Here is a 27,088-nt window from a genome sequence, read left to right as displayed (position 1 = left end):
CCTGCCTGCTGGCGGGTCTGAGGAAGCAGTCAGCACAGCGACCGACTACTTCCTGCCTCTCCGTGTGGAAGGCAAGAGCAGGGACACAGAGACGGCCTGATGATGAGGCCCAGAAAGCCCTCTCCCCCAGCCAGGGCTCCAAGCAGTCGGGCAGTCGGTCCCTCTCCATTCTCAAATGAAAGGCCCCTCAAGACGCAATTCCTGTGACGCTCTCTACTCTTTTTTTTCTTTTCCCCTTTAAGTTTCTCTCTTATCTGCCTCACATGCAGACAAGTTATGTTTACATAGATAAGTTTATCTGAATCTCCTGCAGTTGTAGAATTAGTTCCTTCATATCTCCCCCCATTACTTTGTTCAAGCAATGTGCAAAAAAAAAGTTCTACTAGAAACTAGTTTTCACAAAGTGTTTTGCCTCAACTACAGGCCATGGGGCTTGGACTTTTTTTCGTTCTTTCTTTTCTTCCTCCCTTACTCCCTTCCTCCCTTCTCGCTCTCTCCCTCTCTCTCCCCCTCTGGCCTCCACACCTTGATTATCTTGGCCTCAGAGACAATATTCCTCCCATAAGATAAAGTCACACAGCCTGTTTAGTTACTTGGACAATTATTCCCAGTTTCAAGTGAAGCAGGTAGGAATTCTGGACCGTGGTCACAGCTTGCAAAAGCCAAGCTGCATATACAGGTGTGTGTGTGTGTGTGTGTGTGTGTGTGTGTGTGTCTGTGTGTGTATTCTGAAAACAATTCTTGTTCCAGTTTCTTTTCGGATGTCTGAAGCCTCCCGTTTAGAAAAGCCTCCTCGTTAGAGGTCCCAGTCCCTCCGGGCGCCGGGGCCTGGGTGAGCGCAGCAGGCGGAGGTTTGGCACGCGCGCCGGTGGCCCCCCTGGTGAGAAAAGCCAACGCGACACGCGGGGACGAGGGACGGCGCCTGGCCTTCCCGAGACAACGCTCCAAAGATGTCAGCACCGGGAGGTGTGCGGGGGCCACTAGCACTAACCTTGCGCTTTAACCCCGGCAGAGTTCAGCTCAGCCCGGTCCGCGGCTCCGGCCAGGCTCCCTCCAGCCGGCGGCTTCCGTTTCCCCAGGAGCTGCCGCTGCGGCTGCTTTGAAAACTTTCCCCACTCGAGTCTTACTCATTTCAGCGATCGCCTTACCCAGCCCTGTTAACCCTTTCACCGCCGGGCGCTTTCCCCCGAGTCCACGCCCTGCTCCTGATCCTCCCTTTGTGTCGCCCAGTCGGTTTCTGGGAAGACATTACACAGGGCAAAATGGAAGCCAGCCCGGAAGGCCCGGTGTTGACAAAGTTTGTATTTTCATCATTCTGGTTTTTCTCTCCTGTCGGCGAAGTTGAAACGCGCTGGGTTATAAACCTGCCAAGGTGACTGTTTTGAACCTTTATGAGGATTTCCCAAAAAGGTCAAACATATTCATGGTAGCTAGATAGCAATCCAGCCACATGGAAAGTACTGCTCCTTCAAAAAACTCACAGTCAGTCCTTGAGTTTTGAGATTTGAGAGGGACTTTAGTGATCTTTTTGTTCAGTCTTTTTAAATGAAACAAAACGTGTTGTGATGGTACAGACATAGCCTGGAAAAATCAAAGCACAAGAGGGCTTTAAAAGAAAAAAGCAATGTCCCAGTTCCACCCCCACCTCCCTACCCACTGGAGTCTTTTCATAGCCCCAAATAAATGCTTACACTTCTGTTTCTTGATTTAGCGGTAATATATTTCATGTAACACTCCAAAAGTATCCAGTAAAGTAAATAATAATAATAATAATATTACCTAACACCACAGTTGCCTTCACCTGTGCCAAGCACTGTTCTAAATACTTCACCTACACTAACTCACTCAATCCTTTTAGCAACCCGTGCTAGCATCATCATGCACTACAATTTTCTGTACCCTCATTTTACAGAAAAGGAAACGGAGGTGCAGACAGGTTAGAGAACTCAGCCCAGAGTCACAGCTAGCAAGAAGCAGGTGGTCTGTGCTCTTAACTCCCATGTCCTATGGTGATACAACTTTAAGGGGAGGAGCGATGGTTGAAGGGAGCTAAACCTTGTCTAGAATGGCAGGAAGTCAAAAGATCAGGACCCAGACTGACCAATCAACTTCTTTGGCAGGTGAGGCAGCTGTGCCCAGAGAGGTTGAGAGATTCCTTGAAGTTGCTCAGTGAGTTAGGGGCAGAACTGGGACTAGATACTGAGTGTTCTGTTTTTACTCTATCTCCTCTCTCAGACATGAGGATGACAATTCTTTATTATGCAGAGAGCACTTAGATACAACTTCACGGGAAAATCTTTTTTCTTTTAACGGAGGTACTGGGGGTAGAACCCAGGGCCTTGTGCATGCTAAGCACATGCTCTGCCACTAGCTATAACCTGCCCGCCATGGGAAAAACTTAAGAGGGGACCAAGAGGTATGAGAATAGATTGTGGGTTTATATGTTTTTCAAAGTTCTTCCATGTCAGTTCTGAAAAAGCCAACATGCCTGAAGCTCAAAACAGAGGAGAGCTTTAGAATGGAGCAGATGGAGTCATATGTCCTCTGAGCATAGAGGCCTAATTTGGAGACATGTCAATTTCAGAGACCATATTCAATTCCTTTTTTTTTTTTTCCGTCTCCCTTTTATGGCAGGTTTTTTTGAGCTTCAATGATATTGCATGGTATTCTGTTGTCTGTCTCCTTCAATTTCCACTTTACAGTCTGTGCTTATCAAGAAGCCCCTTATGGTTCAAGACCCTTTGCTGTTCCTTCCTCTGTTTCCTATTCGGTAAAGCTGAGCTGTCTTCTCTGTGAGCAGCCCTTCAGCCCCCTCACACTTCAGTGCCTGGGCTGGCACTTCTGCTGCAGGGATGGGCAACATTCTCCCTTCTTCACCTCTCTTGTTCTTAAACACACTTTATCTCCCTGACATATCTACATCGGCATCTGCATGCACAGACACGCACTGGCTTGCACAAGGAGAAATATACACATAATCTTAGTAAGTAACCTTTATGCCACAGACCATTGCTAAGACTTTAAACAGACTATCTCATGCAATCCTCCCAACCACCCTAGAAGGTAGGTGCCATAACTTTCCTAGAGTTACGAAGATTGTGATCTGAACCCAGTTTGGTCCAACCCCAGAGCCAATGTTCCTCACCATGATTGCTTCCCATGTTATAAAGTCAAGTTTATGCCAAAAGTACACCTGTGTATGTTTACATAAGTTTATGTAAAGATATATCTGTAACTTTAGGTATGCATCTTTTACACACAGGAGAGCCCAAGCTGCTTTCACTCTTGCTCTCTGTAATCTATCCAGTCTCCTGGCCCCCTCCCTGCCCCTGTGTGGGTCTCAAAAAGCTTCAAATCCACCCATCCCTGAGAAAACACAAAACCCAGCTCTGTCCCAGGAAGGCAGGCTAGATCTAGGGCCAGCATATTTGACAACTGAAAATTCATCAAAAGAAAATTGTGATCATGGAATTTTAGACACTGGTGGAAGGCAGAGAAAGTTTACAGTGAATAGGAGTGGCTTTTCAGCACCTTTCACATCACACCCTGTAGGTGGTCTCCAACCTACAAAAGGTTAGTCTTGGTGGAAGCTTGAGGAGAAATTTTCTTTTGAAGAAACAGGAGGTTTTTCAACGGGGATTTCATCTGGGCTTAACTAAATGCAACCTTGGCGTCAAATCAGATGAACTAGTCCTCAAAAACAAACAAAAAGGTGACCTGTGCATGCCTTCCCAGACTCCTGGCTCAGGCCATCACCCCCACTGCTCCCACCTCATCAGCACTCCTGTTTATATTTGTACAATTACGTCGGGATTACAGGCTGTGCTCTCTTTAAATACCTGTGTGATATTTATGAGCTTCTGCTGCTTGTATTTACAAGCATATCTTGATTTATGTAAGAAAAAAAAAGCAAATCTGATCATATTGCTCTCCTGTTCAAGATCCTTCAGTGGATTCCCAGTGGCCTGAGGATAAAACCCCATCCTTTTTCTGACCTATCAGGCCAGACAGGATCCCCCTCCTGCCCACCTCACCTGCCTCAACTTACCCCACGTCCCCCCCTCACTCACCCACTCCAGTTCCATCCCACTGGATTTTCCTCTTTACTCAGGACAGGTTAAGTTTTTCTGCTGTGGGGTTATTTGTTTATGTTCTTCTTTCTGTCTGCAACACACTTTCTAGTTCCTCTCTTCCTCGTTACTTTCCCCTCCTCCTTTGCTTTCTTCACCCACTCTTGTGAAAGTTTGAGCTTAAATGCCACTTCCTCAGGGAAGCCTTCCTTAATTCTCCTGACTAGAAAGTTTATCATCCTACACTTGGTAACAGTTATCACAATCGTAATTCAGTAACAATTATAATGTCTTATTTAATGCCTGATTTCCCCAAAGAGCCTGCAAATTCCAAGAGAGCAAAGCGCTTATGAGTGACCATCTGCTCTATCCCTTGTACTTAACATAGTCACTGGCACGTGGTTGATGCTTAATTAGTGTTTGTTGAATGGGTTTATGATTGACTGAATCAGTGAATTAATGATGTCCTGTAAAAACTGTGTCTGGGCAGATGTACGTCAAACTGTTGATAATGGTTTTGTATTGGACACCTTTTGCATGCCACTTTGCATGTTCTCAGCCTCACCTCTTAAGCTAAGATGTTTCGTCAGATTCAGGTGGATGCTCCCTGGTGGTGTCAGGACCCTGCCATGTACCTCTTGCCTCCTGTCCCAGAGCTTCTCTGATACTGCAGTGTGGTACACTCACAGGAACTTGCTCTGCAGTCCCACGTGCACGGTCCAGAAGTGTGGACCACCTTTAACTAATGGGGAACCTTTGGATAAGTGCTTCCTCCTTTCATCCTTCGGAGTAGGCAATCCTGAGATTTCATAAGGCTCTTCAAAAGGTTCTGTGGGATGAGTACCACTCATGCATTTGGGTGGCTAATGCAACAATGCATCCTGTACTGTCTCTCCCTCATTCCGTCTATCCCTTTTTCATCCTTAACACTTGCTCCCAAATAAATTACTTCCAAGCAAGCAAACCTTTGTCCCTGCCTAAGATAATTTCTTTCAAATTTAAAATTAAATCACAAAACAGGGATGCAGACAATTTTTGTCAATCAAATTTACTTATTTGTTGCAGTTATAATTTTAGAGGTGTGTGTTTCCACTTGACGTGCTCTTAATCCTTCAGTGGTCTCAGAGGCTTTGCCTTAAAATTAATCATTTGTAAACCATCGCATAAGTCCATCAAAGGAGTCCAGGTAGCTAGAAATCTGAAGCATTAAAATCGAAAGGATCGTGAAGACTTTCTTGACCATAATTGGACTTTTGTTGGCATAGGCCATGTTTTGTAATTCTTTGCTTTCTTTCCTCAGTAGCTAGTATAAATTTGGATATATGTTTTAAATATTTAAATGGAGCTATATTATCTGTTTCCTTGATGCTAAATTTGCCCCTGTGATTTGGTTTTCTGATGATACTGGGAAACCTTTGGAACTATTCAAGGAGAGGAATGATTGGAGAAAACTGGGCATCTTTCCAATAGTGGAAATGTCTAGGAAGGTGGAATGGCAAGGGTTGAATGGCTGTTAGACATCCTGCCCTTCTTTGAAAGATGCAGGTCCAGAATGAAGTTAACTGTGAGATATCCTTTCCAGTCAGAAGGATGTCTTCAGCTCAGGAGTGTACTTTAGGGAATTCCTATGCAATCACCAGACCCACAAGAAAGGGACCCAAACTCCTGGCGAGGGTATAGAGTCATCCCACATTTTCTAGAGATGACTGACGGTCCTTAAGTTTAACGAGAAGCAGTATGAACCAGCAGCCATCTGGTCTGAATCCCAGCCCTGCCAGTTACTAGATGGATTAGTTCGCAAATTACCCCATTCCTCCATCTCTTGGATTCCTCATGTTTAAAATGAGTTTACCAATGAAATCTATCTCATTGAGTTGTTCTGAGGAGTCAGTGAAATGAGGCATCCAATAAGTGCTTAATAGATGTAGAATACTTTTTGTCTTTTTGTTTTGTAAGCAGATCCCATAAGAGAACCAGGAACCCAGTGATTCTTACTCTTGCCCAAACTCAACCCAAAGGGGAGTATGCCAGGCCATGTGGCTGGCTGGTCCGCTCTTCACGGACCACCAGGCTCTAACACCATGTGTCCCTAAGCTCGGTTATTAGCATTCCACCTTTTTTGTTTTTTGCCCTAATCACATTTTTTTAATATCAAGTCACTTTTTTGTTGTTGAAATAAATGTGTTTTGAAAGGAAACTTAAACGATATTCATGTAAATGGAAAACCAGTTTCATCTGCTGCAATTTGAAGGCAAAAGTACATTTAATTACAATAAAATGCCATTGAATTTCAGTTAAATGATATGGCCCGCCTCCATCTGAACTTGAGGCCTGAGCAATTTGTTAAAAAGGGGGAATTAGCAAGTGTCAGAGAGGCATTGAAGACTAGCCCCAAACTGAGGCTTTGTCCTTGATGTGATCAAAGGAGTGAAGGAGAAATGAGCAACCTCCTCACTGTGTGATTCAGTGTTACTTTGTGGTTGGGGTACCCCAGGCTTTGGGATGCTCTGTTCTAGTGCATCATAAAGGGACTGGAATGATGTGAAGAACTGAAAGGAGGGCAGAACCCTACCCATTTTCTGTGCCTCAGTTGGGGGTTCAACCACCTCTGCATCTGATGACAGATTCTTACTTGCATTTCTTCCTCTTGATTTTCAATAGAAGACAATAGTCTACTAAATATAGTTGGTAATCTTTCCTCTACAGAGGTTTAGGAAGGAGTTCTAAAGGCTGCTGTGTAAGAGGAGAAAGTAGGAAAGTGAGAATGCATCTTACCATTCTATTAATATAAAAAAAATTCAACTGGTTAAATCCAGGTAAGGTCTGTAGTCTAGTTATTGCATTATGCCAATGTCCTAGCTTTTATGCCACATGACTGTTACATACAATGTTATCCCTCGGGGAAGGTTGCTGAAGGGTGCAAACGACCTTTCTGTACCACTTTTCCACTCTTGCAACTTCTTGTGGGCTTATAGTTATTTCAAAAAAAAAAAAAAAAAAAAAAGCAAGCAAGCAAGAAAGAAAAAAAGACCAGTTGAAATTAGCTAAAGACTTACAATACCCTGAAATACCACTGTTAGAAATTTATACTAATGCAACAGATATATACCCAAGTATGTTCCTCATCTAAATACTTACGGGTAGTGAAAAGTTAATAACATCCTTCATGTCCAACATAGGGGAATGGGTAAATGGATAAGTAAATGGTGGCATATATATAATATACACTATGTGCTGGTAGCCCTTAGAACCATTGTTGTGTATGTATGTGTGTGTGTGTATATATATATATATATATATGTATTATATGTAACATATATATTATATATATTACAACGAATTGTACCATATGTTACAACTATTGAAAATGACAGTGGAGATGTATACTTGATGACATGAAGGACGTTCACAATTAAGTGGACATAGAAACTCACAAGCCATATGAGCCCAGGTTATTCAAGAATGTACAGAAATAGATAACGTTGAGTCTAGAAGAACGTAGGCCAAAGTGTCACCGACAGTCATTTCTGGCCACTAGACTTATTAGTTGATTTTAGTCTTTTCATTTTGCTCATGTGTATTTGTAGATGTTCTACAATGAACATATGTTACTAGTGTAATAAATTTTTCAAAGATAATAAAAATAGCTTAAATCATGATAGATTTACTAAAACATTTACAACAGGTGGAGTTAAACCCTCCAACAATAATAGTCTGTGCATTACAATTAATAAGCTGGCCAAAGAAAGGAAAAGTAAGCTGCAAAGCTCTGAAACTGCTCTAAGTAGATGTTAATCCGTAACAGATACTGCGCCTCACAAAGGAAGAGGGCTGTGATCTCAACCCGTCTTCCTCCTCTTCCTTCACTGTTTCTTTGCTGATGAAATCAGGACATGTTTTGATTCAAAACCCTGAGCAGGATGCAACCTTAATTCTATTAAACTCAGGGCAAGTCTGTGCAAAAGCTGACTATTTGCCTAGGCTGTTGGGTAACCACAACCTTGTACTTTTGATCGCAGGCAGGAAAAGTTGCAAAACTTAGTAATTCCCTAAATGCCCTGATTAGTCCCAGATGCCTCTCTTCACAGGTAGGTCTTCTAGGATAATGTGAAAATACGTGATACACAAAAGGCTTCCTCTTTTTTAAAAGGAGAATTAGAATTGTTTTCCTGTAACTGTCTGTAGATGACATTTGTCAAATCAATTAGATTTTGGGGGGCCCTGTGATGATGCTAATTATATATTAATTATATAAAATGTTGTTTACTCACTTGTCCCTATAAATTATCTCTCCTCTGCATAATCTCTGTTAATAAATCTCTGCTTAATAAATATTTGCTGAGAGGTGAGGATGACTCATTTGTGTTTGGAATTCTTACTGCATTCCAAGGATGAAAGCTCAGGACTTGGAATCTGCAGACATGCTTTGGAAAATCACTTCTACCATTAAGAGCTCTGTGACGCTGGGTGTTCAATAGCTCTAAGTCCCATCCATAAAAGTGCTATGAGGAATATGTAATTCTTAGGCTTGACATAAGGAATAAACTTCCTACTATGTGTCGGTAGCCCAGTGTCTGGTGCATAGAAGTTGATTGAAAGATATTACCAGCTGTAACTGACCTCTTTCTGTCATTGTTTCTAACTTACTCTAGTGGTTAAGAGTGTAAGCTCTGAAGTCAGAAGTCCGATGCCATCTTACTGAATAAGAGGATGCTCTAGAGCGAGTTGATTAAAAACACTCTGTACTTGGTTTTCTCATCTGTAAAACAGGGATGCTAAATAGCATCTATTCCATAGGATCGTTGTGTGCGTATACTGAGAAGATGCTTATAAAATGCTTCAAAGAGTGTGACACAGAGTCAGTGCTAAGTAAAGGCTAGCCATTATCCTCTTACCAGGCCTCTTATTATCTATTGTGTTGCATCTAAAGTACAGTTTAAAACTAAGCCCCACTCCTGGCTTCTTTTCCTCAAGGAGTTACTCATTCTGATTTGGCCATTACATAAAGTGTCAGCTCACACAGTAGCTGCCCAGTGGCTTATGTGGTGTTGGTCATTGCAGCATCCTATAGGACTTTCAGAGGGGGTGGGGTTGGCTATTATGTTAGAATAAATAATAACAATGAACATTATTTTGTGCCAGATTCTCTGCAAAGAACTATCACCCTGTTATTACCCTGTCTTAATAGATGAGGTGACAGACTTAGAGAGGTTATGTTTTGCCCCAGCTAGTGCCTGAGGGAGGTCAGGACATCTACCCAGGCAACCTCTACTCTTAACCTTCAAGTCATCCCATATGCTGCATTTATCATGTTAAAAAAATGGGGGGGGGGCTATTTTAGTCAATTCCTTATTGTAATTTTGATCCCAGATTTTTATCTTTGGTTCCACTCAGTAGAGCCCAAACCTTGGAAACGTAAGCAGCCTTTACACAGTAACATCAGGTTAACATACATCAAACAGAAGGGGAAATAAGCCTGAAACAGAAAGTAAAGGAGTGTAGTATTTTGTTTAGATAAAATAATGAGAAATGCCAAAAGCCTAAAGACTAATCAATATATGTGGATGAAAATTCCTTTTGTTTTTAATAACAAACGGAGAATCCCATAAATATAACCTGAATTATTATCTCACTTTGTTTTCATGCCCACTTTATGACTGTGAAATAACTTTTCAGCTAGAACTCTAAAATACATTTGTCCTGCTAAGTCTGCCTCTTCCACTTGCAGTATTTGTGCCAGTCAGCTGTGGGTAGATTAGGAGTAGAGGAGTATGGTTATGGAAGAAAAGGGCTCAAATGTGGGACAGTTCATCTCTTGATGTCACTCTCCAGCTTTGCCACTCTCTGCCCCTTGCTTGGGGTGAAAAAAAAATGGCCTGGATTCTAACCCATCTTCAGCATTTTGTCATTATCTGCTGAAAACTTAAAGATGTGTTTCTTTTCACGCAAGTCATTTCACATTTAGTTTATGCAAGAGAAATGCCCAAATACCCAAAGATACATACAAAAGCATTTACTGTTACAGTGTTTGTAACTAGAGATAAATGGAACTAACCTAAACATCCATCAGGAAGGGATTGGTTCTATATAGCATAATGTCGTCACCCAGAGGAATATGTAGGTAGAGTTGTATGTGCTGACACGGATATAATAGAAAAGAGATTATAGGCAGTGCTCACGATACTCATAATATTACAGAAGGGTTTTGTAAGGACAGACATCAATGATTGCAAACTCAAATGCACATGGGGGCCAGACTGGTTTTATAAATGGGTCAGGTAGGGACTATGACAACCTTGGGAGCACACCCTATGTGAAAGCAAATGGCACCACTCAGCTGCAGCGAATCGTTGCCAGTAGGGTGGCGGATCTTTGACTTTTCCAAGGAAAGCTGTAAATCACAGTACTTTTCACACTGCTTTGTAGTAGTCCGTTTCCTTCTCTGCCACCTTCAAAGCTCCATAAAAATATCCCAATTCGTGAAACTCTTGATTTTTTTTATTTTGTGGCAACTAATAGAATTATCTTTAAAAATATTGTACACGATCATCTGTAAACTGGATTTGTCTCTCAGGCTCACTGCATGTCAACCTCTGAGACACTCTTAACAATGGCTGTCTCTGGAAAATCATAGTATGGGCCACTGTCAGAGTATGGGTTTCCACTGTACATTGCTTTATGTTTGACGGTTTTTTCGTGATGGTGGCAAGAAAAAGTTGATTGGTTGAAGTGCAGGGTGGGGACTATACTCATGAGGAGGGAAGGCTCAGGCCTTTCCAATGACCTAGAAATCCATGTCCTTGACCAGGTCTTGGAGGTAGGCCTTGAACTGGTCCGAGGTGAGGGGGAGTGGATGGCTGGTGGAAATGTACAGGTCTCTGGTATTCTCCAGTGAGGAGGCACTCCTAACTGGGCCATATCTGGCAGGGAGCTGAGACACGTGGGAACCACCTTGACCATCAGGAGACTCTTGATCCACAGCTGGTCCTGGGGCCATGACTCCCTGACACAAAACTATAGGGTGTAGATAATGAGAGTCTGCTTCCTTCCTTGAAGATGATCAGATCTGCCACAAAAGGTCCCAGGTCGAACATGCCTCCTTTCTTGTCCTTGGGGACCTCGCCATCATGTTGGGGACCAGCACCGGTGAGTGGCTCCTGCCACAGCCCAATACCAGTGACAGTGCCCCAGGCTCTGGGCCCAAAGCGCTGCCAGGCTCTCCACGGAGCTGATCCTACCACCTCCCTCCCCAGGCAGCTCAGGACATGCCGCCTGTAGCCTGTCACACCCCGGGGCCTGATAGTCTAATTGGCTGCCCAGGCAGTGTCCTGTCCCCTGTTTCTGACCCCACCAGCCATAGGTCCCTTAGGCAGAAGACAGTGTGCTGGAAGACTTGGCACCCAGGTAGACAGTGGTCCCCTGAACTCCCACTCTCAGCAGTGGCAGCAGCGATGTGAAAAGGAAGACTGAGGGAGTGTAAGGGGACCCACCATCCCAGCCCCCGCCCCTCCCATTCCACAGCTGGCACTCATCTTCCTCCAGTACCAACAGCTGCCTCAGTGGGCTTTCTGGGGTGGGAGTGGGGGTCCGAGTTTGGGCAGGGAGCTGGGATCTCTAAGTTGGGGTTCAGCAAAAGGTCAGGAGGGTGCTCAGGGGCCACAGCCAGACATGAGAGCCCTGTGTCTGGTACTGGGGCCAAGCCCATGCGACTCAGGAACTCCTCCAGGGTATCAGAGGTACCACATCTGTCACTGGCATCTAGAGAGGTATCCGACTCAGGAAAGTCCCCAACTCCTGAGGTCACAAACTCTTAGATCTAGTGCAGGTCACGGTGGTCCTTGCTCCATTCTTGGCTGAATTCAACACTTCCTTCCAGTTCGGGGCAGACCGGAAATTCCTCTTCCAGGTCAGCAGGTCGGGCTTGTCCTTCCCAGGGGTGTAGGACCACTGGCATCCCCAGGCTGGAAGATGTGGAAGTCCTCCTGCTAGGCGTCCTGCTGCAAACCATGCTTCTGCAGGATGCAGAGGTGCACATGGCTCTGGTCCAGCCAGACCCTGCCCTCCGGCTGCCCCACGTCCAGCTGCCACACCAGCCAGGGTAGGATCCGAGGCTTTGGGGTTCCCTTGGCCCAGTGTGGAGGGCCAGTGAACACAGTGTGCTGGGTTTGGACTCCAGGTAGGTCTCTAGCTCATAGCTGCACACACCCTTCCCCTGCCCATCTTCTGAGCTTTAGAGCAATGGTGCTTTCTTTTCTACCTAGTGCTTTTATAATAAATACACATACACATGCTTGCACTGGCCTTATGCTAAGAAGGTCTGAACCAAAGTAAATTTCCAGACCATTCCAGACAGGAGCCACTCCCAGGATTCTGGCCTTGCTTTGGCTTTGCTACTAACATTAAGAACCTCAAGTTCGGAGAACACCCCTGGGCTCATCTAGATAACACTTTAGACTAGGGTTTCTGCAGCCTTGAGCCACTTCCGGCCATGTGGGGCCATTTGAGCCCCTGAGGGTGGGAGCAGCATTTTAAGGCTGTTGAGAGAGAACGACCCCCTCTCTCATTTCCATTGTGCATCTGGAGCTTGTGGGAAAGTATCGAAGAGATTGTCATTCAGTCACTCGTTTATTCACTCATTCAACAAAGATATTCTGAGTGCTTACCTTGTGTCTGGCCCTGTGTTGGGCCCTGACAACAGTGAGATCTTTTTAGGCAGTTCCCAGCTCTGGAAGGGGCACCAAAGTAAATGACTATCATAAAATTGCATGATAAGTAGTGTGATGAGGGTCAGCACGTGGTCCTTTGGGGGACTCTGGTGGCAGAAGTCAGGGAAGACTTCCCTGAAGAGTTGATACCTGGGCTGAGTTCGGAGGGATGAGCAGGAGGAGTTAGCCCCGTAAAGGCATGGAGGGGGGATTCCAGGTTGAGAGACCACAGGTGTAAAGACATGAAGGCAGGGGAGCACCTGGGACCTTCTGGGAACAGCCTGTGCTCTGTAGCGCCTGAGCACTGAGTTTGTGGCAGGAGGTGTCAGGCTTTGGGACTGCAGTGTGAGCAGCCATCTGATCACAGTGCTGGACAAAGAAGCCCAGGATACCTGGTCTCCACCCTAAAAGGCCCACGAGCCAATGACCACTTTCAAGCTAGGGAGATTTGGGGGCTGTTTTATATATTTATGTCAACAAATATATTTTTATATAATTGTTTTCAACATTTTCACTATTATGGTAAACATTAAAAAAATTTTGTTGTTGTTAATGGAGGTACTGGGGATTGAACCCACGACCTCGTGCATGCTAAGCTTGCACTCTACCACTGAGCTATACCCCCACCCTGCTGTCAACAAATATTTTTACCCAGAATTTCCATGACTCTGTGAACCAAGGGGGGAAATTCTGTGTTTTGGTTTTTTTAAGTGAAAAGAAACAGCAAACTTGTTTTAAAAAAAATTGCAAAATGAGGGCAGAGAAACTGTAGCTTTAAGTTTTAGATCTTCCTGTGCTGCTTGATTTTAGATGTTTCATGACACGTCATATATTGCCTGCAAGTGCATTAAGCCATCAACTGGGGAAGGTTGCTGGTAAATTCCATGCCAGTTTCGAGGGTGTGTATGTGTTCTGTGTGGGGAGCTGGTTAAAGGCATTCATAACATTATGATAATCCACGCTGAATATTGCTAGGATTTCAACTGGCGATTCACCCAATTTCTGGCATCATTACCCACGAAAGGCCTTGCTTCCCTGGAAAGGCAGATGAATACTCACTTTATAGGAAGAGAATAGACATGTTTAATTTAGTAAGACCTTAACTTCCCTGTCTCACAGGTGAAAGGGAAAAGTCGGTGGTTTTTGAGAGTGAAAAAGGGAGGGGAGGGATGAGCAGCCTGGGGTGATGGGTGACGCTGTAAAAGCCCCAGAGTTGCTGCCGAGGTAGTTTTTACCCCTGGAGCGGGGTGATCTCATTTGCTGCTGCATAGGCATTTATCCCTGGTTTTCTGGTTTTTTTTTTTTTCCTTCTTTTTTTTTTTTTGCCATGAGGTCACATGCTTATGCTGAATGTGGTGAGTGTGCGCCAGGGAGGCTGGGAGGATTTTTAGAGACAGACTAAGCAGGATTCAGATTCTGCTCTGCAACTTATGCAGGTGTGAGAGCCTAGGAAAGTTGCTTACCCTGCCTGATCTGATTCCAGAATGCCTACCTGGCCTGGGCTTCTGTGAGAGCGAAACAAGATATTTATGTACAGTGACTGGCACATAACTGATGTTCAATAGATGTTAACGTCTTTCCCCTCCCTGGACCGAAGCTACTTTTAATTGGTTTCCATGGGAATAGTGATCTGCCTCCCTGCCTCGGCCATGCTTACTTTTCATCAGTAAGGAAACGTGTGTTTAGGGACGCAATTCTTTGGGGAGCAGAATGCCTTGTGTTCCATTCCTGGTGTTGCTACTCACTTTGGACAGGGCTCGGTATTTTAGAAACATAGGTTTCTTCTCCAGTGGTTCCTACACCTTCCACGGTCGTTGGAAGGACTCGGTGAAGTCAGACTGCATTCCCAACTTTAGAGCATATGGTAGCTTGCTCTAAGGGTACCTTGTCAGAATCACCCAGACAGCTTGTTAAAACAGATCGCTGGGCTCCATCCTCAGGAGTTCTGATTCAGTTAAATCTTTGGGTGCGGGGAGCTGGGAATTTGCGTTTGTCACCAGTTCCCAGGCAATGCTGATGTGGTGGTCCAGGCCACACTTTAAGAACAGGGCCTGGGATACAGTGAACACCAGATGGGTGTGAGCTACCACCACCCTTTGTTTTTTCAGGTAGGGGTAATATTGTAGTTACCACCCCCTGGCTCGAATTCTAACTTTAGGATTCTTGTTTTGGCTTATGTCAAATAATTGCTTAATTTTCACTTTATATAGAACTAAGATAAGCAGTGAGGAGGAGGAACTTAGTATTCTAGGGGGTTAGAATCCACAGGTCACTGCTGCAGAGGACGTCTCTGTGATTCAGACATGGGGATGAGGGGCCCGAACTGACCAGGTCCCAGTACAGGTTTATCAGCCTGGCCCCCTTGGGGCAGGCCTCCATTAAAAAACAAGTTTCTGGAATATTATCCTATTGCACAAGACTCACTACCAAGTGTTGAGGGCACAATTGGGGGAAATTGGGGGAAATGACAAGAGACTTTCACAGGCCAGTGTCTCTTTTGGTGACTTGTGAAAAACACCCCATCATCCCCTGAAGGGTGAATCTTCCTGCTGAGGAAATCATAGGCCCTGACTCTTTTATTTTAGAAGGTGGATGGCAAAGATAAGGGGCATGGTGACACCTCTGTCACTTAATGAGCAGTCTGAGTTACAGAGCTAAAATTAGTTTCTCCTCCACCCACCCACCCACCCAATACTTAAGCTCTCCTTTGTCATTGTTTCTCAGAGCAATCAAGTCGCAAGAAATGTTACCTAGATCTGCAACCTCTTCAAACACAGCTGGGGGGCTGGGGGGACTCAGTGTTGCATTAGGGTGCAGAGTTGAGGTTCTGGGATCAGATAGATGGGGCCCATCTCTTGACCTTCTGGCTAGGAGAGGGTGACCTCAGCAAGTGACCTTCTAAACCCCCACTTTCTTATCTAAACGGGGGCAGTTGTGGTACTTATTCCAAAGAGTCCTGGTGAGGGTTATTTGGATAAGTATGTGAGGACTTGATAAATGACAGCTATCGTTACTACGGGGGGGATTTGTAAGGGTTTAGGATTGGGACCAACTGCTGCATGCCCTCCCTGAGCTGTCATGTTTCTGGAATTATCCAGCAATGTTCAGTTGATCTGTGCGACCCAGATTCTCCATTTTCCCCAATTTGTTTATCTGGTTTTGGACGAAAAGAGAAGGGTGGAGTCTTTTGCGTGGGGCCTGGGGAAAGAACTGGGGGCCCAGGGACAGCCGGTGGCCTGTGAGGAGTCTAACCCTGCCTGACCCCAAGGACTGATGCTCAGACCCCGGAAGGCAGGGGTTAGAGCCGTAAGCTGAAAGGTCTGCTCTCCCCAGGTGACGTGGGACGCTCAGTAGCTCAGAGGCTGAGGTGACACAATGCGGAGTTGGGGAAAGGGCTTACACATGGAACCAGGGGTGGGGTGAAAACATAAGGGACCCCAAGTCTGTTTCACTTCTCAAGGGTTTAAGGTCCCAGGAGGCAGGAAAGCGGTGTTTTCATGGAGGCCACTGCACCCATGGAGATGCCAAGGTAATTCCCACAGGGACTTGTGGGTGGGTAGTAAATAGTAATGAAGAACACAAGGGGACTTGTTCCTAAGATTCTCCCTCTGTGTGGGGAGAAATCTCTACATGATGGGGGTGTGAGGGACTACAGTTGTACTGGTGGGAACGGGGTGTGTAGGGACATTTAGGGGATGTAGCTGAGGCCTGCTGCAGAGTGCTGGCCCCAGGGTCACACCCAGGAACTGGCCGTTATTACTAGCTGTTCCTTGCCACCCTGACCTTTCCCCATGCCCACGGGACTGGGCAACCTCTGCTTGAGTACTGAAGGACACACGACCTCTCAGCCCTTCCCTCCATGGAACTCTTGAAGAATGCAGAGTAGGACGTTAACTCCATACCAAGTCGACTTTCTCCATCAGAACCACAAAGCATCTACTTTTGAGAGGAAAGAGGAACTTAGACCTCAGGTGCTAAGAATAATGGTGACCCTTGCCGGCTCTGCTGGGCCCTAGACTTGGAGTCAGGTTCAGGTCCCAGATCTGTCACCTTTGAGCTTTGAGGCCAGAGGCTCATTATTTAACTTCCTCATCTGGAAGGTGGGGACAAAACTGCCTACCCTACCGCCAGATAGTAAATGCAGAAGTGTTTTGTAAACTGTAAAGTTCTGTGAAGAGGATTAAGGAAAGTGGTTCTGGTGTGGCTGGTGATGGCAGCTCCTAGGGCTATTGGCATACAACCAAGGAATGGTCCCTTATTCCAAAAAGAAGGCTAATGAGGGTATAGCTCAGTGGTAGAGCACATGCCTAGCATGCATGAGGTCCTGGGTTCAATCCCCAGTACTGCCATTTAAAAGGGAAACAAAAAAGGATTTAAATGAGACTAATGAGGGAATTCAGGCAAGGAGACAGGTGAGGGATGGGGAGATATTTGGGGATATTCCTAGGTGTTCACCAGTCCATGGGACAGAGCCCAGTAATCTCATCAAGAGGCATCACTGGGCCAACCCTGAGGATGCGACAGCTGCCCCTCCTCTCTCCACTGCTGGGGTCCTTTATCTCTGACTCCTTTCTAGACTGTGAGCTTCTAACTTTTTTTTTTTTTCCCTTAAAGCAGCTACTGGGATTTGAACCCAGGACCTCAGGCATGCTAAGCATGCACTCTGTCACTGAGCTATACCCTGCCCCACCCCAGGCGGTAAACTTCTAGATCATGGGCCGTGTTCTCTTCTCTCTGTTGGCCAGTACCTGGCACAGCACCTGCCACACACTGGGGATGCCGTCAGGGTTTGCAGAACGACTCGATGAACTCAATGAGCCGGAGGGTGTTTTGCTGTTGTCGTTGTTTTTTGATCATGGTCCTTGTCTGTATCCTGCACACGTACCCTCATTCTCACACCTCCTTTCTTTCTGAAATGTCCTTAAAGTCATCCCCAGCTCTGGGGAGACTGGAACACAGAAACACAAACTCGTGGGTCAAAAAACCTGGGAAACCTAAGAAAGAACAACAAGCATTGCTTGCTTTCTGCACCGTTTGTGCCTTGGGAATTGACTTTGGGGAAGAAAGGAGACTTGGGAATTGGTTCCTGGTGGTGAGGTGGGGTGGGGGCAGCGGGCATTTTCTGTGGAGAATTGGTCTATCCTAACCCAGCAATACCGTTTTGTAACTTAGAGGAGACGTGGACTCTGGAGACTTCGAGCCCTGGAAATAAGTGTTTTCTCAGAAAGAGCAGGGAATTTACAAAATAGATCTGGCAATGGCTCCCACTGCTGTTGGGGTTGAAACAGAGGGTTTGTGAGTTTCCTGAATGCTGCTGTGATTCTAAACCAGGGACCATCTTGATTCTGTATCGGCTTCCATTGTTTTTCCCATAACCTCTTATGAATAGTGGCGGCAATGACATTGATGAGGACAGTGCCCTTTCTTTGAGGGTTTGCTCTGCACAACCCTGTCTCATTTCTCATGACAACTCTATAAAATTAGTTATAATCTTGACCCCATTTTACAGATGAGGAAACTGAGGCTCAGAGGGGTTAAGTGGTTTCTCCAAGGTAACACAGCCAGTCATCTTAGTCTGATCATTGTTTGAATCCTGGCCTCGAGAGCTGCATCCACGTCCTCCACCATCCTCTGTACTGCCTCCTTTGAAAATTATAAGGTTGAGTTTGTGATCAATCAGATTGTTCAGACTTGCCTCTGAAGTATTTTCTAGGCAGTTCAAATAAGGCCCTTCAAAATACAGATTGTGTGTGTTTCCCTGACAAGAAATCCTCCCCTCCTCGATACCTCCACTTCAAGTATTTTTTTTTTTTTAATAGATGCCCCCCTACCCCAGGGTTCAGCCTGGAGCCTGGGGGAGAAAATGGGACAGGAAAACAATGAAATAGCAGAAAACAAAAGACCCCAAGGCCTGTAACCAATCTTGAATGAAACACACTTCCCCAGCCTCCCAAAATGCCAATCTGATTCTCTTTGTTCTAAAAGCTCTGGTTTCACAGAGCATCAATTTCCCCTAATAACAAGCTTTTTCTATTCTTCCTTGAATGACGCAGCCTGGTCTTGAGGATTCTCATCATCTTTATTGCTCATCCGGGATGACAGACACATGCACAGCGAGTTTGTCACTTCCCTTTTCTTTTCCTTTCCCGTCACACATGATTCCCGCCCCAGCACAAGCAGAGGCTCTGAGCAGTGTCCCACCTTTTTCTCCACCCCCTCGCCTCGCATACAGCCGAGCACAGCTCTCTGACTTCCCTGCAGAGCGTCATCTGGTCCCCATGAATAAGCTCGTCTTTCTCCCCCAGGTCCCCACACATCCGTGGTGACTCTTATCAGCCGGGTGCGCTGTGGGCAATTCCCCGTGGGGTCCGGCATGTCTGACAGGTTGTATGTTTAAGTCAACATTTGTCCTGCGTGAACTCTGTTCCAAGCACAGGCTGAGAGCTGAGAATGGATGGTCTCAATTGCTGCTCAAAATGTCCCAAGGAGGGGTGTCCTGGTGATAAACCCACTGTACACATGAGGAAACCGAGGCACAGGGAGATGTCCAAGGACACACAGCCTTCTAGAAGTGTCCAGAGTCCGGAGCCAATCTTCTTAACCGTCAGAGCTCACCAGCTTGGGTTTTGTTCTGGAAACCTGTAGGTAATCTCTGGTTTTTGAAGTTCTCAGCCCACAGGACCCAAGAGAACTAAGGTGGACAGTAACCTCAGAAAGGTTAAGCCAGGCAGTAACAGTAACTAGAGGGGTTTACAGAACATCCACAGACCATTGAAGGTGACCTGAACCTGGCCGTTCTCTCCCAGTAGGGAGAGCCCAGGAAAGGTGGTGGGCAATGGCCCCCTGCACCTACCTCCATCTGTCACCTCCTGCAAGGCCTCTTCCTGGTCGGTGGTTTGCATCCTCCTCACAATTCCTCTCGTCTCGGTCATCCATAGATAGGTAGAGTGCCCTTAGCACAGCAGTCCTCACGTTTCAGTTCAGGATCACTTAGGGAGCTGATCTGAAATGCAGGTTCTGGAAATTCTGACTCAGGAGGCCTAGGAAAGGCCCAGAGACTTCATTTTCCAAGCACCTTTGGTGATCCTGATGCAAGAGGCCTCCAAGCCACTCTTGAAAAGCAACCTCTTCTTCTCAGACTATAGCATCAGGACAAGGAAACAAAAAGCACCTTAGATGGTAGTGACCTGATTTTGTCGGTCAGTGACCTAATTTTGCCTCAAGCAGTCCCCTCTGGATGCCGGAGAGCGGAACTGAAGTCCTGGGACCCCAGCATCACTTGGTTGCCTGCCCTCACTCTGCGCTTCACCCTTGACCTCTGTGGCTGGGGAGGAGCTGTTCGTCTTTATCTGCTGTGCTTACTGTGGGAGCTCAGTGGCGTTTTGTTATTGTTTTTTAATCTTCTTAACTAGGAGTAAGATTTTTATCTTTTGGTCTAAGATCTCCTACCAGGGGATTCCCTAACTTAAAAAATTTTTTTTTTATTGAGGTATAGTCGATTTACATTGTGTTAGTTTCTGGTGTACAGCATAGGAGTCAGTAATACATATATATGTTCCTTTTCATATTCTTTTACAGTATAGGCCATTTCAAGATTTTTTTTTGCATTCTTTTTTACTGAAGTCAGTTTGCAATGTTGTGTCAGTTTCTGGTGTACAGCATCCTGATTCAGTTATACACACACAAATATATATATATTCCTTTTCATATTCTTTTTCATTATAGGTTACCACAACGTATTGAATATAGTTCCCTGTGCTATACAGTAGGACCTTGTTGTTCATCTGTTTTACATATAGTAATTAGTATCTGCAAATCGCGAACTCCCAGTTTGGATTCCCTCACCTTTGACTCCCTGTTTAGACTAACTGAAATGACCAGGAAGGAGTAGGGAAGAGATACTGCACCAGAGACAGCTTATAAAGACAGCGGCTTGTTCAGGTGCAGACACAGCTGAAGTTGCCCCAGATGTGGTTTCCTCCTGAATTGTGCTGGAAGCCCCACCTCCCACAGGAGGCTTTTTTCCCAAGAAGAGGAGTAGCCACCCACCCCATCCCAGATACAATCTCCTGCACGGGCACTCCCAATTGTTAGGCTTAATTTACAGCCAACTCATCAATGTCAAGTTGCCTGTAATCACTTGCTCCATCAGGTTAGTAATAAACCTCTAAGCAGGTCATTCTGCAATTAGTTATTTGATTTTCTTTGGTCCACAGCGTGCTTCTAATTTTTCTGATGTCCACATAGGCTGTAGACTCTACTAGAGCAGGAAACATACTGATCTTGAGACCAGCATAGAGCCTGAAATGCAGAAGGTGCTCTGTAAATGTTTGTTGATTAAGTGATTGTAATTCAGTGAATCACTTTTTTTTTTTGAGGCAGTTGTCCCCAGATGATATTCTATGGACTGGACCAGTGTAAGTCCATATAAAGTTTCATTCTTCTCAAAAAATGAGAAAATTTAGAGCAGTGTATTAAGTTTTTCATAAAGCTAAAGTCGTTCAATGTAAAAAGGCTGTCTATTTGGAGGCAATGTTCTTCCTAATTTGAGAGCATTAAAATTACCTTTATTCTATGAGGTGCTATTAAGAGATATGACTCCCCACCCCAGTCTCTGGAGTCGGCTCCCTCCTTTCTTGCCTGGAGGACTGAAGTAGTCTCGAGAAGTAGCCTGCCTGCGTCCACTTCTCCCCCTTATCTGTCAAGACTTTTAGTCACAACCTAGAGAAGCTGATTCTAGCTGACCTGGATGCATCCTCAAAGATAGAAAGACTATTTGAAAGATGGTGAATCTACAAATGCTTATTGCTGGAGTTGCTGTGGAGAAAAGGGAACCCTCCTACACTGTTGGTGGGAATGTAGTTTGGTGCAGCCACTATGGAGAACAGTGTGGAAATGCCTTAAAAAACTGAAAATAGACTTACCCTATGATCCAGCAATCCCACTTCTAGTCATATATCCAAAAGAAACTAATTCAAAAAGATACATGCAAAGGAGTGGTGGTACAGCTCAAGTGGTAAAGCACATGCTTAGCATACACGAGGTCCTGGATTTAATCCCCAGTACCTCATCTAAAAATAAATAAGTGAATCTAATTAACTCCCCCCATCAAATAAGATATATGAACCCCAATGTTCATAGCAGCACTATTTACAGTAGCCAAGACATGAAAGCAACCTAACTGTCCATCAACAGATGACTGGATAAAGAAGTTTATATATATACGTGTATATATATATATAAAAGCTGTGTATATATATATATAAAAGCTGTGTGTATATACACACACACACATATACAATGGAATACTACTCAGCCATAAAAAAGAATAAAATAATGTCATTTGCAGCAACATAAACATAGATGGACCTGGAGATAGTCATTCTAAGTGAAGTTAGCTAGAAAGAGAAAGAAAAATACCATATCACTTAAATATGGAATCAAAAAAAAAAGGACACAAATAAACTTACAAAAAAGAGACAGATTCACAGACAAACTTGTGGTTACCAGTGGGGAATGGGGTGGGGAGGAATAAATTAGTAGCTTGGGATTTGTAGACACTAACTACTATATGTAAAATAGATAAACAACAAGGATGTACTGTATAGCACAGGGAACTATATTCAGTATCTTGTAATGGCCTATAATGAAAAAGAATATGGAAAGGAATATACATATGTATAAATGAATCACTATGCTGTCCACCAGAAATGAACACATTATAAATTGACTATACCTCAATTAAAAAATGGAAAAAAAATTACCCAGGCAAAAAATTTTTTAAAAAATAAGAAAATAAAACATGATGAGTATAAAGGGAGTGTGCTATTCTGAGTTGGATCCTGGAACAGAAAAAGAATATTAGTGGAAAAATTGGCAAAATCCAGATGAAGTTTGTAGTGTAGTTAGTGGTAATCTCACTGTTAGTCTTCCTTGTGCTGAAAACACCATGGTTATGTCAATAATAGGAGAAAGTGGGTGAAGGGTATAGGAAGTCTCTGTACTATTTTTGTAGGTTTTCTGTGAATCTAAAATTATTCAAATACAAAACAAAAAGTTTATTAAAAATATACTCACGATACATGTGCTCAAAAATCCATTCGACCAGTTACCTTTGGAAAATGCAAATCAGAGCATATCAGCATCGTTTAAAAAGTCTTTCAATGACTTCCCATTCCTCCGTGAGTAAAACCACACATCCACACAAGGACCTCGTGAACAGGGCCCTGCTTGTATCTCCCACCTCATCTCCCGTCTGCCCACTCCGCCTTTGATTTCCCCAGACACACTGGCCTTCCTGCCTTTTCTCAACCAGGCCACGCTTCTCCCCGCCTTAGGCCTTTGCACCCGCATCCGTCTAGAACAGCCTTCCTCCAGATCTGCGCACGGCAGTTCCCTCTCGGTACCTCTTCTCCAGCGCCTTCACCGCCCACGCACTCTGACTAGCTTCCCTGCCTATCTGTCCCTCTCCATCACTTCACTCTGCTCTCTGTTCTTCCCAACACTCAGTGCCATCTGTCAAATGACTCAGATGGTGTATTGCCTATTTGCCTGTTACTTGTTTATTCCACCCCCTGCCCCCCGCCCATATCAGCTCCAGTGAGGACAGAGGTTCCTTGTTCATCGCTGGGTCGCCAGCACCTGGAGCAGCATCACACACATCCTAGGGGCTCTCTGATTCCTTGCTGAATTAACGAATGCAGGGACATTTCATTCAGGAAGCCTTTTTGATCTCAGGTCGAGGATAAGACTCCGCGTTTCCACTCCGGTGGCCTCCTGCACGTCTCTCCCCCGCAGCTCTTGCCCCACTGGGTTGTAACTGTCCCGGGCCTCTCCGTTTCCTTCACTGGGCCCTGAGCTCTAGAGGGTGGAATGGTGTTATTCATGTTTGCACCTCTAGGCGGCATATGGCTGGGACGAAGCTGCAGCGGTGGCACTCCCTAGGGACCCTGGGCCCACTGGCTTGGACAGTGGCTGGCTGACTTGAGGGGGGGAGTCCAAGGTGAAGCCTGTTTTAGACAAGACCCGTCACTGTCCACTTCGTTCATCTTTGACTTGTCAGTGTCTAGCAGGAGAATATACTGGATACACACTTGTTTACTTGTTTGTTTGTTTTTCCTCCTCCCCTGGAAGCCAGAGGGGATTTTTCTCTGATTTTCACTGCGGGAATCTGGCCTAACTCCTCTATATCTAATATTGTGTGGCGCCCTCTGTGACTCGGTTCCCCTGGAGTATTTTTACCCTCAGAGTTGTCTGCAGTGAGCTTCCAGGAATTCATCAATGACAGTACAGGTTTTCCTACCCCAGTACTGGTTTCTGTGGCAGTTTCTGCCTGTGAGTCTCTGCTCTGGTTAAGCTATGATTTGGGGGGGGGGGGCGGGGGAATTAGGTTTATTTATTTATTTATCCGTGTGTTTATTTATTTAACAGCGGTACTGGGGATTGAACCCAGGACCTTTTGCACGCTAAGAATGCGCTCTGCCACTGAGCTAGCCCCACCCTCTGGTAATCTGTGACTGCTGGCATTCACCTGTCCCTGTTTCCTCCTCTCCCTTAGGAATCCAAAAAGAGTTGTTGATCTTTTAGTCTGTTCAGCTTTTACTTTTTGTTAGGGCAGAGTGGCCACTTCCCAGCTCCTTACAGGTGCAGCCAGAAACCAGAGGTCCTGTACCTATTATTTTTATCCTCCTTTTATTTTTAAGGTTTTATTGATTTATTTTTAAGTTTTTTTTTTTAATTGAAGTGTAGTCAATTTACAATGTTAGTTTCAGGTGTACAGCAGAACGATTGTTATACACATGCATACATTTTATATATGTTTTCAGAATCTTTTCCATTACGGCTCAATATAAGCTTTTTGATGAATAAAGGAGAAAAATGGGAAAAAGCGATTTGGCTGTGGGACCTGAGGGGGAATCAGGAGTGGACTTTGAAATTCAGCCAGTGTCTAAGTACCACCAACAGAGGGGCCCAAAGGGGGTGTGAACTGGGGGCCTCGCCTCATTCTGTCTTGGCCTCAGGTCAGTTCTTCCTGTGTTTTATCTTCTGTCTATTTCCTTAGGCGTCTTGTCAGCCACATTTTCTCCAGGTAGGGCTTTTCTCCGCTGTCTTGTCTGCCTTTTGTTTCAGTCTCTCTCACTTCCGCCCTCGCTCCACGTTGCTGAGCCAAAGTCTCTTCCAAACTGCAGACCCCCAGCTGCTACTTCTGCAACCCCAGTGGCCTCGCTCAGCTGTCACCACAATGTGCAGAGGAAGGGGAAGGAACTTCACCCCCTTCCCCCACTGAGTTGTCAAGCCTTCATCTTCTCTGATTTACGTAAGAAACAGCATAGAACCCTGGAAAAAGCATGTAACTCGGAGTTAGACTAAACAGATTTCAAAACCTTGTCTAATGACTGAGTGACCTTGGGCGGGACATGCAGCCTCCCAGAGCCTTGATTGACTCATCCACAGATTGGGGACATGGTGGCTGACAGACTCATGCATGTGCGCGCACGCACACACACAGACACACGATGTGCACACGCACCTACACTTCACAAAGCTGACCTTCCTACCCTTTCAGTCTTAGCTTAGTTCTTACCTGCTTTATCTAAAGTAGGTCCTTTGACCCCAGCCGTAGCACTTATGACAATTTATAATGAAGTGACTGAACACATGTTTTGTGTCGTCTCCCCTATAAGAGGGCAAATAGATCATACTTACTTGGCACCACTGTATCCTGGGCGTTGCAACAGTAGACAGTGTAGAGCTGCTGTAATATTATGTCGTTATTAATACTTATGTTAGTTTCATGGACAGTGGAATTATTAGAAGAAGGCAAAAGAAAATCTCTAGGCAACACAACCCTCTTTGCTTGGCTAATGGAGAGAGTAATTTAGATTCACAAAGGTCAAGCTGTGGTCTGGGGGTGCTGCCCAAGATAACTTATTTCGCGAGGAGAGGTGGTGTGTGTTTTACTGCTTGTCAATTTCTGAGTGGCCCTGAGTTTGAAAAGATAAACTTTCTTGGATGCCTCTTCCCCTCCAGCCTGCTCTTGTAGCTTCAGTTTATTTTAGTAATGAATTCAGTTGGCATTTTCCCTCTGGAACCCTGTTATTAAAACAGGCTTGATAGGGACTCCGCTTGCAGGTACGGTAGCATAGGAGCGAAATGAACTCTGATGGACTCTACGAGTCCCAATATTGGTTCAGCCACAGCGTGACACTTAGAGTGAGTGAGAGCAATAGGAATCTCATTAATCCTCACAATTTAGCGCCAGCCTCAGGGAGAGGAGGAAAATCACGTCTGATCGCATTGTCCTGTTAGTCTTGCAAATGTGTGGGAGGGAGGAATTAATGTTGGGGAGGTGGGAAGGGAGGAGGAATATTTATCCCAACTCCTTGGTCATTTGCCGACAGATCTCAGACAGATGACTAATTGAAAAGGATTTATAGGAGAAGTAACATGAGGCTCTGATCCGAAGGCTGAGATAAGTGGGGAGAATGCCAGTCATTCATTTTCGTTTATTGACAGTCTACTGTGTGCAAAGCACTTTTCCAGGGCATGTGGATCAAGTGTAAAGAAACCAGTCTTTGCCCTCAAGGAGCTTACATTCTGGTGAGATGAGATAGACAGCCACCAAATGAAAGATAACTTCAGTAAAGAAAATAAAACAGGTCACACTATAGGCAGGTACTCTGCTGGGGGATGGAGGTGGTAGGGGCTGTTTTAGGTTGACAGTCAGGAAAGGCTTCTCTGAACATGGAACATGGGAGTGAAAAGTGCGTGTTTGGATGGAAGCAGCTGCATGGAGAGGGAAATTCATAGCATCTCATCTAAGGAACCAAACAGGGGAGGCCGTGAGCCTGATGTGAGCTCAACATCAGGGAAAAAACCAAAGATCCCTCAATCCCCTCCAAAATACAAATAATTAACACTTCCACATTCTTTACTACTTACTAGTAATACTTACTATTTATCAGCAATGTGACGAGTTAAGCAATCACTCTGATTGACAGCTATAACATGGCAATCATAATGACTACACACCTGATAGCCTTGTTATAAGAATTACATGTGATAGTAAGAAATGCTAACAATTATTGAGTATTTATTATATGCTGGGTGCTGGGCTAAGTGCTTCATTTATCATAGTTCATTTAATCTTCTTGCTAAGCTTCTTAATAAAGTTAAAAGCTAATATTATGATCCTCATTTTGCAGATGAGGAAACTGAGCTCAGAGAGGTTGAGTAACTAGGCCAAGCTCACCCAGCCAGTGAGTGACAGAGTAGGGGTCTGAATCCAGCCACTCTTCTTCCAAAGCCCTGAGC

The 27,088-nt window shown here is 44.9% G+C and overlaps 1 protein-coding gene, 1 long non-coding RNA gene and 1 pseudogene across 4 annotated transcripts in view; all 3 read right to left on the bottom strand.

Annotated features, from left to right (window-relative positions):
• SH3RF2 (SH3 domain containing ring finger 2) overlaps positions 1–1,125 on the bottom strand; it is a 119,534-nt gene extending 118,409 nt beyond the window's left edge. For 2 of the 3 annotated variants that reach the window (XM_031449273.2, XM_010990357.3), the window contains exon 1: positions 992–1,125. The gene's annotated coding sequence lies outside the window, so the exon portion shown is untranslated. The remainder of the gene's footprint in view (positions 1–991) is intronic. The other variant, XM_010990358.3, reaches the window with a different exon arrangement.
• A 9,729-nt stretch (positions 1,126–10,854) lies between these two features.
• Positions 10,855–19,003, bottom strand: LOC105097776 (interferon regulatory factor 3-like; annotated as a pseudogene).
• Positions 19,004–19,351: 348 nt separating this feature from the next.
• Positions 19,352–23,187, bottom strand: LOC135321078 (uncharacterized). The gene is made up of 3 exons (XR_010380502.1): positions 22,853–23,187; positions 19,629–19,914; positions 19,352–19,414 (listed from the first exon to the last, which is right to left on the bottom strand). It is a non-coding gene; the product is annotated as an uncharacterized LOC135321078 (long non-coding RNA).
• Positions 23,188–27,088: the final 3,901 nt, after the last annotated feature.

The sequence above is a fragment of the Camelus dromedarius genome, chromosome 3 (genome assembly GCF_036321535.1).
Source record: "Camelus dromedarius isolate mCamDro1 chromosome 3, mCamDro1.pat, whole genome shotgun sequence".
NCBI classification, from domain to species: domain Eukaryota; kingdom Metazoa; phylum Chordata; class Mammalia; order Artiodactyla; family Camelidae; genus Camelus; species Camelus dromedarius.
The sequence above is the reverse complement of the archived record's forward strand: the minus strand, read 5'-3'. Positions and strand labels throughout refer to the sequence as shown.